This window comes from Humulus lupulus, chromosome 6 (assembly GCF_963169125.1).
Source record: "Humulus lupulus chromosome 6, drHumLupu1.1, whole genome shotgun sequence".
Lineage (NCBI taxonomy): Eukaryota > Viridiplantae > Streptophyta > Magnoliopsida > Rosales > Cannabaceae > Humulus > Humulus lupulus.
In genome coordinates, this window is record NC_084798.1 from 16,204,343 (window position 1) to 16,213,919 (window position 9,577).

The 9,577-nt window shown below is 33.2% G+C and overlaps 1 long non-coding RNA gene across 1 annotated transcript; it reads right to left on the bottom strand.

The window, feature by feature from the left end:
• Nucleotides 1–437: 437 nt before the first annotated feature.
• Nucleotides 438–3,015, bottom strand: LOC133783838 (uncharacterized). Its single transcript, XR_009870979.1, has 4 exons — nt 2,572–3,015; nt 2,249–2,389; nt 881–981; nt 438–550 (listed from the first exon to the last, which is right to left on the bottom strand). It is a non-coding gene; the product is annotated as an uncharacterized LOC133783838 (long non-coding RNA).
• Between the last annotated feature and the right edge of the window lie 6,562 nt (nt 3,016–9,577).

Here is a 9,577-nt window from a genome sequence, read left to right on the forward strand (position 1 = left end):
TTTTGTACACCCGACTTGTGGTGTTCTATTTTTTTTTCATATTAACTTGTATATTTTTTTTTCATATTAACTTGTAGATACCTCACACTATTGAAATCGAGCATTAGAATGAATAGAACCAATATCAAAATTACAATAAATCTTTAGATCTATACAAATTTATAGTATATACAATATATACATACAAATATAGAATACTCATATCTATCCAAATTTACATATATAATACATTAATACATTGTACAAATATACAAAACATAGATTAATAGATTGATGACCATAAAAAATACCCAAACTCCAACCATAAGAAGCAGAGCAATGGACTTCATGACCACAACAAGCACTCCCATAGATGCCAATACTATTCTTTGTTGTGCCATTGCCATTGCATATTACAGCACCTACAGGTTACAGCACCAATGGGTGACCTAGTATGCCTTAGAGAAATACAAGATGAATAAAAACCTATTTTTTTCGCTGCTCAGCCTCAATTTCATCTGCATCCAGTGGCTTCTTCGGCAAATAATAAATTGGAGGCTCTGTCTTAGTCCTGAAAAGAATAAATTCAAAACAATAAAATATGGGCCAATAAGTAAAACAAATGGGTTTTGAATTTCTACCTAAAACCTTGCTATACAGCAAGAAACTTCACTCATTCATCAAGTTGCTTCAATACTACTATGCACATGAACAGAAAAACTTATCTTCGGCTCAATAAAATGTGAATATGGACACTTTTGGGCCAAACATAAAAATAACCTGCAAAAAAGTTACAGTTAAAATTTTACCATATTGGATTCATAAATTTTGAAAGAACACTGATAAAGGGATAAACACTAACTTAAAACCAAAAAAAAAAAATCATTGATGGAGACTCTACCTTATAAAATTGCAAAGTTTTTTATGGTGCTCACTCCACCGAAGATACAGTAATTCCAACTTCTTCTCTTCTGTCTTGGCATAAACACGTGCCCGCAGAGTCTGACACAACATGGGCAAAAGCATAAAAAAATAATTAGTATAGCTAGATTTCCTAATAGAAAAGCATTGATGTTCACCAGCAGGCCAATTACATATGTGATTAACAAACCAGATCTCTCCTCCGCTTTTCAAGCCTCTACACAGAATATTGCTTGGTGACAAGTCAGTTCAAAGTTTAGCAATTTACATGATAAACATCCAAAACTTTGCCCACGTCCATTCAATATTTTTGCCCAAACTTAAGAGGTTATAAATTTAGAAGTTCAAATCGCTTCTGTTTGCAGTAGAATACATTAAAATTTCATTTATACACTAAAAAAACACTTACTATGCCAAAAACTTGAAACACAAATATATACTCAAAACTATCAACAAACAAACACTTTAAAAAAATATATAAATAATAAAAGCAACCCCATAGTCATATCTTCTTGAATAAATGTCAATGAGGCAAATACTTATATTAATTAACGGGGGAGTATGTTCCTTTTTAAAAAAAAAATAAAAAAAGAACAAAACTTTGTATTATTCGTTTGAATGAAATACAATGTAAAAGGAACATGTAAACATCATTTGGATGAAAACATAAGACCTAAGAAACAATGAAACAAACAAATGAAAGTTATGAAACAGAAACGGCAGCAACTTTGCAACAAGTTGTTCCAATTTCTAACTAAATCTAAGAAAGAGAGTCCCTCAAACCCTTTTAACTTTATAAACCCAAGTTGCCACCCTGAAGTAGGTGTACGTTCATTTCGAAGCATTTATCATGCATCAATTACATGCAAATAATATCAAAGCACTTAACTATGACAGCAGCCATCGTAATAACTATTACACAAATGTGTGATGACCTGCAAACTCTTTATTGTTTTAAATAAAAGTCAAATTAATCACTAGCTCTCATATCTTAGTAACATATTTTCCCCTTTTGTGATGTAAACAACTACCATATCATCTTTTCTTCAATAGCTAATGGGAAGTCAATTGGTAAGGCCAGACAAATATCTAAGATCTTTATGGTTGGTTCCAAAGTGTGATTGATCTATAAATTCAGATATTCAAAATAGATAATAACCTAATAACTCAAACATTAGAGCTTAACTTGATAATTAAATAAAGAGAAGCTAAACACTAGCTCCAATAAAGTTATTCTGTTCAACTTCTATTTTGCAAGGGTCTACCTACTAAGATAACAAACAAGAAAGATGACATAGTTTGAAACCTGAAAATCCAAAAGAAGACTAGTAAAGTGATATGAATTTACCTTCCTCATTGGTCTTTGATTGCCATCTCTCCTCGACCAACCACTCTGCAGCAAATTCCCATCAGTAACTTCCTTGACCGAATCATCTTCATTCACGTCCTCATTTGCTTTGACATCCTCAGTGATCTCTCCATCTTCCACCTACTTCCAAAAATTAGAATCATACAATTTCTAGACTATGTTATAAAGAACAGAAAAAAAGAAGACTTCCCATTGGTTCAAAAATAGTGTTTTTCTTAACTTTTTTATATTTTCTCTTCAACCAAACAGGAAACTAAGTATAACTAAGATAAACCAAAACCCAAGAACTCTACCATCAATACCTAAGGATTAATGAAAATGAAAAAAAGATTGAGCAACATAATTCTAAAGAGCACCATTGGCGGCAAAGTTAAAAGGACCAGTGCCGGGCAAGCGTCCTCGGCGAAGCCCCCGAGGATCCCAAAGGTGGTCAGTAATCTGAAAATTTACCGAGAAAATCAAAGAGAAAACACACTGTGCTACAATATACATCCAAAAGTGAGAGAGAGGGAAAATCAGGCCTCGCGTTGCTGGCGCTGAAGCTCATCGATCTCCTTGCGAAGATCGTCTTCTGATTTCTCAGCGAAAGTGGTTACCATGGATTAAATGGCTAATGGCAATGGCAGTGGGGACAGTGCCAAAACCCTTTGGGAGGCGTCGTCGGAGGCCAGGTCGAGAAAAAAAGAGTGGGAAATCGAGACCAAATGAGAAAAGAAGAATGGGAAGCCGAGGAAGAGAAGAGGCAGCAATTTTGTTTTGTTTTTGCTGAATTTTCTTTAATTCCAAATAATTATTTAATTTATATTAGAAAATTATAATATATTAATAAATATCTATTTGTTTATACTTATTTCTTCCCCAAATAAATTAAATATATATGTATTATTTAGATAAATTAATATATTTTAAAATTTTAATAATATAAAAAAATTAGAGTATCTTTAATAATGTATTTTTATAATGACATGATAGGTCGGTTCTACACAACCGACCTACCATGTCACATGAGAAGTCACTTTCCACACAACCGACCTACTATGTCATCTAAAAAAATTATTAAAGAGAAACTCTAAATTATTTTATAAAGTTTTTTATTTTAAATTATAAATACTATTAAATTAAAATATTTTCTTGTTTATAAAAATGAAATTAATTTTTTAATTACAAATAATTTATTAATTTATTTATATTTAAAAAATTATAATATATGTAATATTAATAAGTATATATATTTTTATACTTATTTCATACCCAAATAGATTATATATATGTATTGTTTAAATAAATTAATATATTTTAAAATTTCAATAATATAAAACAAATTAGATTATCTTTAATAATGTATTTTTATAATGACATGGTAGGTCGGTTCTACACAACCGACCTACCATGTCACATGAGAAGTCATTTCCCACACAACCGACCTACCATGCCTCGGAGGTGTAATGGACTCAGTATATGAGCTATTCGGTTACATGTGAATGTATTTGTTGTTGTAGAATCCCTATGTTTAAGGGATATTATGTAATTTGTTAACCAATCCCATGTTTTAGGGGATGTTACCGTGTACATAGCAAATAATGCATTAAGTGGCATTATATCATTCGATTCGCAGAATATCTTCCCGAAATTCGTGTGAACGAATTCTGAAACCTTCTCTATAATAGAGAAGGAAACTCCATTTGTAAAGAGAGGGAAATCTTGAGATCTTGAGAGAAAACTCTGGCCAACGATTCTCTGAAAGTTTCAAGAAGACTCCCAAGCACTTATAACACAGACTCGAGGACTAGGCAGATTCAACTGCTGAACCACGTAAAAAGATCCTGTTTTCATCTTCTTATTTCATTTCCTGTGATGTATTCTTGTTTAATTGCTCTCCTTTTTAAGTTGAGGAAAAACGGCGTCAACAGTTTGGTGCTTTCGTTGAGAGCCATTAAACAGTGCGTTAGTCTGTTTAGTCAAAGAGCCTCTCAAATTAGCAATGGCTGCAAATGATCCCAATATACCTGAGGAAGAAATTCTAGATGATGATGAATAACCTTGACGGCCTGGAAAGCATCATATGGTGAATTCTGATCCTGATAAGAGGAGTGACTTGTCTAACTCCCGGGGACCACCTACCCCTAGTGTCGACAAGGATATGTACTACAATCCCAAGAGATATGTTCCAATCGTGGAACTCAAGAATGGCCAACTGCGTAAACAGTTGGTAAAGGCTACAAAATGCAATGAATACTAGCCAGACTAGCTGCTAAAGCATAGGCGGCTCAGGCCCCGCCTCCGCAAGATATCCAAGCTCCGCCTCCGCGGGATGCTCAAATCCCACCGCGTACGCCTAGAGGGCGACCTCGTAAGAACGCGGCCTCTAGAAGGGCAGAGCAAGCTCCGCCACCAGCATTGCATCCTGTTCCACTGAGACCCCAGAGAAGTAACCAAGCTGAAGATGTTGCCAACCCAATTGCAGAGGGACAAGTAGGAATAGGGAATAACCGAGCCCCCTCAGTGACTCGGACCCAAAATCTTGGTGCCACGCAGAAGTTTTTTCCTTTTCCTTTCCTCAACCTCATCGATTTGACGTTAGAAGTGAGCTCGAATATCTTCTTTTTCACACCTCACTTTATGTTCGCGAATTAGCCGCTGATTTCGAGTGAAGGGCGATTCGAGGCATGGAGTTGTTGGAAAATAGGGAATTGCGAGCACTGACCCCAATCGTTTTTCAAAACTCTGTGACATCTAGCAAGAAAGAAAAGGGTGAGGGCCAGGCACACAAGGAATAAAGAATGAATTTCTAGATGGTTCGAGCTCGAAGACTCGGAATGGAAAGGCTGTTATATTATTTTATAATATAATGTAATATTATATTATATTATAATATAATGTTTTAGATTAAATAAATGTGACAAAGAGTGTCACATATTGTAATATATAATAGAGAGTTACAATATTTAGATATATAAGATATATCCAAATAATGTAACATATTTGATGTTACAAATTGGTAACTTCCAAATATTACCCATTATTGTGTAAATTTGGTGTAACACAATATTGAGATGAATTTCATAAAACCATTTGAGAAATGCCTGTTAGAGATATGATTTAAACCCCAATAATATGTTTTGGGGGTTACAAAATCATTTGGGAGGGTTTGGAACCATTTGGAAAAATAGCACAAATTTTTTTAGGCCTGTGGGACAGAGAGTCGTGGCCGCGGCCACAGGCCAAAACTGACCCATTTTTTCAGTTTTTTCAATCTTTGTTGAATGGCTCAAAAACCCAAATAACTCCCAAATCTCATTTTTAATTTCATATTAATCCAATTAAACATTGGTAACAGCCATAGGGGTTAGTGGAATTTGAAATTTAAAGGGTGTCTCTAAACTCTATAAATAGGAGCCTATAGCTCACTTGAAAGACACAATATTTCTACCTATTAGAGCACTTGGCTAGAGACACCTTGAGGCTTGATAATTCCATAAATCATTTCCTTTAATCTGAGAGAGATCCCTTAGTGCTTGAGTCAGGGGGAAATAAGCTTTTGAACAAAGGTTTTAAATCTTATTCAAGTTGGCGATTCCCAACACTCTTCACTTAGGTTGTGTAAGTGAGAGTTTTCTTTGTTTTGTTCTTACAATTTCTTCTATTTCTTTTCTTCTCATTCCTCATGTTTTATTTACTTGTAATTTTGTTTAGAGTTGTTATCTTCTTTTCTTTTGTTCCAAACATTTTTACTTTACTTGTAATCTTTTGCTTAGAGTTGTATTTTCACTATTATGTTCTTCTTCTCTTCTTCTTCTTCTTTTGTTTATTTGTACTTTCACTTATAGAGTTGTAACCTTATTTAATAAATCTTTATTTATTTGTAATATATTGCCTGGAGTTGTAATATTCTTACCTATTTCCATTGAGGCAATCTATTTTTTCCTAACAAAGCCAAGCTCGATCGAGATCGAAATCTCAAAGGAATGGGATGAATTTGGAGGTACCCCTGATCCATTGTTAGGCTCGGGCTTCGAGCGTGTATTTGACGCGGAGAAGGGAAAGTGGGTTCATTTTATGAATCCCGGATTTTTGAAGAAAAATTTGACGGTTACTCAAAAAAGGTGATAATTTGGGAAACGTGCAATTTAAAACCTTAAATCAGTACCCAATTTCTTGGTCTATACAATACATTACCCGTAATAAAAAATATATATATATAACAATCAAAAAGCTACACTTGCATCCTCTACACTAAATTTGGGCTTGAAACCCATGGTACCAGAAATTTGTTGAATCCAAAGTCCGCGCAGTATCAGTTAAACTATACAGTAAAAGTTACAAATTACTACAAATATCCTAGTATAAAACTAGCAAATATGCTCACGGTGCAACAGGGACACAAAAATGTAAAAACAAAATATATATAAACATATGGGATCAAGAACATTAACTTACACACAATGGCTTGCGGATACAGAGAGATTGATGATTGGAGGAGTGGTTGCAAGAATTATCTCACGAGGTCGAACAAGCCAAAGTTGTTTTGCCTTCTCGGTTTGGAAAACATGCAAGAACAAAACAATGTTTGAGTTCTGGTTTTTTCTCCTTTTTTCTCTGAAAGTTTAAAATGCAAAAGTGATGGGAATAAGATGTTATGGGCATATTTATAGGCCCCAAAGAATGTCAAATGTCGAACTGATTTGGACTGTTGGCCGAATTCGATATTTGATCGAACGAATGGGCACAGACGTGACAATGGCGGCATAAAGATGGCAAATGAATAGACGTGGGCATGGTACAAAAGCACTCAAGTACTCGAGTTGAGCAACCCCTGGCTGACGCGCGTCCACTCTTGAGTACATTAGACGGTACCGTTTCCAAGGAGGATAGTTCAAAAGTTTCTTTCTCATAGGATTTGAACTGATTCTTTTGAGGGGGCAAAATGTTACACCTAGATTTCGAGATTGAGGAATTATGATCCCAAAATCTAGGCTTGTTAGGTAGGTGTAAGCTCAAAACAAGCACAATCGTTATATGCTCCTTCAGTCAAACAGTTTCGCTGTAAATGACAACCTCGTGAGCTCAAGGAGTGTGTAGCCTCGATGGTGCTCCGAGCTTATGAGGAAGCTCGGAATAGCAAGGGTTCAACACTTGCCTATATTTCCTGACGCATCTCTTTCCCTTAAACAAGATGGTTCGAACTCTAGAAGTATAATAAACTCAAATGTGATGACTTCGTCAATGGTTACTTGTTGTGAGCATAGGCAAAATAAGATGACGAGCTTGTGATAGACAAATGGTCTCGGAGGTGTAATGGACTCAGTATCTGAGCTAGTCAGTTACATGTGAATGTATTATTGTTGTAGAATCCCTATGTTTAAGGGATATTATGTAATTTGTTAACCAATCCCATGTTTTATGGTATGTTACCGTGTACGTAGCAAATAATGCATTAAGTTGCATTATATCATTTGATTCGCAGAATATCTTCCCGAAATATGTGGGAACGAATTCTGAAACCTTCTCTATAAATAGAGAAGGAAACTCCATTTGTAAAGAGAGGGAAATCTTGAGAGAAAACTTAGGCAACTATTCTCTGAAAGTTTCCAGATGACTCCCAAGCGCTTATAGCACAGACTCATGGACTACGCAGATTTAACTGCTAAACCACGTAAAAAGATCTTGTTTTCATCTTCTTATTTCATTTACTCTGATATATTCTTATTTAATTGATCTCATTTTTAAGTTGATGAAAAACGACGTCAACAAAACTCAACAATAATTTAAAGAGAGAAAAAAAAACATTATTTGAAGCTTAACCGATACAATTAAATCAATGATAAAGAATTAACCTCACATTACCCTTCCAAATGCATTAATTGATCATTTGGGGAAGAATATATACTAATTAGTATATAATTATTATTGTACATGTCATTTTTATATTAAATTTTCGTGTTTAATTTTTTAAAAATGCAATTTTGATTTTCATAATGTAATAGTTTAAGTTCAGTCTAAATTAATAATTTTTTGTCTTTTTTTTACTCAATATAAAATTATTATTTAATTATGTTTATTAATGTTAATATTTATTAAATTAATTATTCATGATAAAAAGAATAATATTCTCTTTTGATGTAAAATTTGAAGGAGTAGATTGGAGATAAAATAGTAGTTTCATGTAATATATAAATGTGATAAAAATGAGGTAAAAGTTAAGTTATTATGATGTTGTAATTGTAGATAGTAATTATTATGTAATTTTTAATACACTAGTAATAATATGAAGTGCCAACAGAACAATCTCTGCTTAATAAAGATTATAGAGGAATAAATACTAAAAAAAAAATACACACTAATCAATTTTAAGTGATTAATTTATAATGATGTATATAGTTTAATATATATAAATTTTTGTGTGTAACTTTTATTTATTGCTAACATAACATAAAGTTAAATACTAATATACACCAAATTCGAACCATATATAGCCCTGTTTGGGACAACTTTTAAAAAAAAAACTAAAAATTACTTTATGAAAAAGTAGTACAATAATGATGTTTGGTAAACAGTCAGAAATCAACTTATTTAATAATTTATACATAAGCTAAAAGCTAAAGCTAGCAAAACCCAACTTTTAGTTTTTTCTAAAAATAAAATTTTGAAATTTTTTTGCCATAAACTTATTTATTATATTATACAAAATAAAATTATTTAAAATAAATTAATATTATTTTTGTTCAAAAAATATTTTTATAATTTATTAGATATTATTTTATTTTAGTAAAATTAAATTAACAAATCACTTTAATATAGAGTTTATTATACACTATATTAAATCTATCGAGGTCGGCAATCAACATCATGTCGGTCCAGGTCTATAGATAAGTTACGAACTAGCCGCCATATTCCAAGACCAGCTCGGAGCGGGTAGATACCATCGAGGCTGTTACATTCCGAGCTTGTACACTTTTTAAGCTCGGGCTACTTGATCCGAAGACACCCGACAACGGATATACCCCGATGCTATGTTCTTTCCAACTCAGAAAGAACTTCGAGGTTAAATGTCTTCAAGGTTGCCATCTTGATTCGAGAGTTTGACATCTGGGCCACGAACATGCGTTTTAGATATCTCGAGCTCACACTTGACGAGTCTAGCTTTCGAGGTCACAATCTCAGGTCTCGAAATCTGGGTGTAACAGTTTATGATCACTTTATTAGTCTTTTATCAAAAATATATTTAATTTAAACATGTAAATTTTTTTTAGTAAAATATAATAAATAAGACATCCTGATACAAGTTTTCCAACTCACAACACTTTAAAT